The following is a 3,179-nucleotide window of genomic DNA, read 5'->3' as shown; positions in this document are numbered from 1 at the left end:
TACAGGTGTGAACCACTGTGCCACACCATTTTTTGTTTTGTTTTGTTTTGTTTTGCTATTGAGTTATAGAAGTTTCTCATGTATTTTGGATATTAGCCCCTATCAGTTATGTGGTTTGCAAATATTTTCTCCCATTCTAGTTTGTGTTTTTAGTCTGTTGATTATTTTCTTTGCTGTAGAGATATTTTCTGTTATTTTTTTCAGTTTAAAAACTCGAGCATGTTTAAATGCTGATGGGTAAGGGCAAGTAGAGAGCAAGGCACTAGAGAGAGAGAAATATAGTTAATATTGCAGCAAGGACCTTGAAAACAGGGAGAGGATTATCCAAGAATACCCATGAATAAAGAGGGGCTCCTGCTTTCCAGGTGTGATGTAGGTGCAGACACATGCATTTGCAGGTGATTGGAAAGAACAGAAATGAGAAGAAATCCTTAGCTTTGGTTCATTCCATACATTCATTTTTCTGTGAATCAGGAAGTAAAGTCAATCATTGGGAATAATAGAGGAGATAAGAGAGGGAGTTTGTACACAATGATAAATAGTTAGAATTTCTCTTAGGGGATACTTTAGAGACAACAGAAGCATCCAGAAAGTTGTAGAATATACTGACAGCCAAGCAGGAATAAGAGACCATGCATGTGGGTGGTCATTCTTTCCTCTTGTGTGATTTTTCTCCAGTGTTAGTAACCCAGGTGCAGGAGTCAAGACTTCTAATGCTCAAGTGCAGTCTAGAGCAATATCATGAGTTGGGAAGATATCCAATTTCTGTCTATAAAAGTGCATATACAGTGGCAGATTACACATGATAAAATCTGGAAGAGTATAGGTCTGAGGGTGCTTGTTGAACCAGTACAGCTGCCAAGAGAGTCAAGAGTGTGGTGGGTGACACTGAGTCACACACAAAATATCTGTTTACCATTTGGACGTATACACTCAGTCTGGGCACCACAGAGTTCCATAGCTCTATCTACATGTCTTTCACCTTGTCAGATTTGGGGGCACAAAAATCTTTCTTCAACTTCTGTTCAGAATGAAGGAAAGAGAAATCTTCTCATTCTTATAGAGCACTGGTGTGAAAATTAAAACGAATTGCGGTCAATTGGACACAGTAGTGTTTGTACTTTCTATCATAACAAGAAGCACATTTAATGAGCTCTGACTTCTCAGAAGGCACATGGAGCTGTGGCAATGATGAGGAGATACTTATGGAGCTTCGTGGGCCACACACATGTACACACGCGTGTGTCCCTCTCTCCCCACCTCCAGCCGCAGGCACACGTGCATCAGGGTGAGGTTTGTTGAAGAATAAGAGGAGGCAGTCTTGGGAAAGTTTTAAATAGAGAGGCTTTTCTAAGTTACAAAGCTGTCATGTGTGATTATGACTGAAATTACTGGCATTAGTGGAACATTGAGGCACTCAATGCTTTTTGTTTTCTGTTTCCCTACAGTTACTTTTTTTTTCATTTTTATTATTTTTTGGATTGGAAGGCCTATACTTTTTAACTTTTTTTCTTTTTTTTAAGTCATTTCAACTTTTATGTTAGGTTCAAGGGGCACGCGTGCAGATTGGTTACATGGGTACATTGTGTGATGCTGAGGTTTGGGGTCCAATTGGTCCTGTCACCCACATACTGAGCATAGTACTCCATAGTCAGTTTTTCAATTTTTGTCCCTCTCCTTCCCTCTCTTCTCCAGTAGTCCCTAGTGTCTATTGTTGCTATTTTTGTATCTGCATGTACGCACGGTTTAGCTCCCACTTATGGGTGAAAACATGCACTATTTGATTTTTCTCTTCCTGTGTTAATTTTGCCTAGAATTATGGCCTCCAACTGCACCCATGTTGCTGCAAAATACATGACTTTGTTCTTTTTTATGACTGTGTAGTATTCCATGGTATATATGCACCACATTTTTTAAATCTAATCCAACACTGATGGGTACCTCATGTCTTTGCTATTGTGAATAGTGCTGCAGTGGACACATGAGTGCATGTGTCTTTTTGGTACAACAATTTATTTTATTTTGGGTATATACACAGTAATGGGATTGATGGGTCAAATGGTAGTTCAGCTTGTAGTAGTTTGAGAAATCTTCCAACTGCTTTCCACAGTGGCTGAATTAATTTATGTTTCCATCAAGAGTGTATAATTGTTCCATTTTCTCCACAGCCTTGCCAGCATCTGTTGCTTTTTGAATTATGAATGATAGACATTCTGACTGGTGTAAGATGGTATCTCACTGTGGTTTTGATTTGCATTTCTCTGATAATTAGTGATGATGAGCATTTTTCCATATGCTTTTAAAATTTATTTATTTATTTATTTATTTATTCATTCATTCATTCATTTATTTTGAGACAGGGTCTCCTTCTGTCACCCAGGCTGGAGTGCAGTGGTGAGACCTTGGCTCACTGTGGCCTCAGCCTCCCAGCGTCAAGCAATCCTCCTACCTCAGCCTCCTAAGTAGCTGAGACTGCAGGCACATGCCAGCACATTCAGCTAATTTCTTAAATTTTGTAGAGAAGAGGTCTCACTTTATTGCACAGGCTGGTCTCAAACTCCTGGGCTGAAGCAATCCTCCTGCCTCGACCTCCCAAAGTGCTGGGATCACAGACATGAGCCACTGCACCCTGCCTCATATGTTTTGTGGCTGCCTGTATGTTTTCTTTTGTGAAGTGTCTTTTTTTCTTTGCATTTTTAATGGGGTTATTTGTTTTTTTTCTTGTTGATTGTTTAAGTTTCTTATAGATTCTGGATATTAGACCTTTGTTGGACGCATAGTTTGCGAATACTTTCCCCCATTCTGTGGGCTGTTTACTCTGTTGATAGTTTCTTTTGCTGGAGACACTGAATGTTGACAAAGATTATGATATTTGAGTGGCACAAGGCCTTTTAAAACTGGTCTGCAGATAACAAACTATTATAATCTACAACTGTAAATAATTTCAAGATAAAGAATGTGCTTTGGCAGTTAAAAGGAGTGCTCCTTTGGTGGCTTGGCTCCAGTGAAATACATCAAGGCAACAACAAGCCATTTTTGTATTTTTTTTTTAAGCCTAAAGGGAGGTTTACTGAAAAAAGCATATGAGCAGAACAGCAACAGAGTGCCCACAATTCCTCGAGCTCTCACGGAGAATGTGGTGGGGCCAGCACCGTGGATGCAGACTGGACGGTACTGCA

This window comes from Mandrillus leucophaeus, unplaced genomic scaffold, assembly GCF_000951045.1.
Source record: "Mandrillus leucophaeus isolate KB7577 unplaced genomic scaffold, Mleu.le_1.0 Scaffold1227, whole genome shotgun sequence".
NCBI classification, from domain to species: Eukaryota; Metazoa; Chordata; class Mammalia; order Primates; family Cercopithecidae; genus Mandrillus; species Mandrillus leucophaeus.
The sequence above is the reverse complement of the archived record's forward strand: the minus strand, read 5'-3'. Positions refer to the sequence as shown.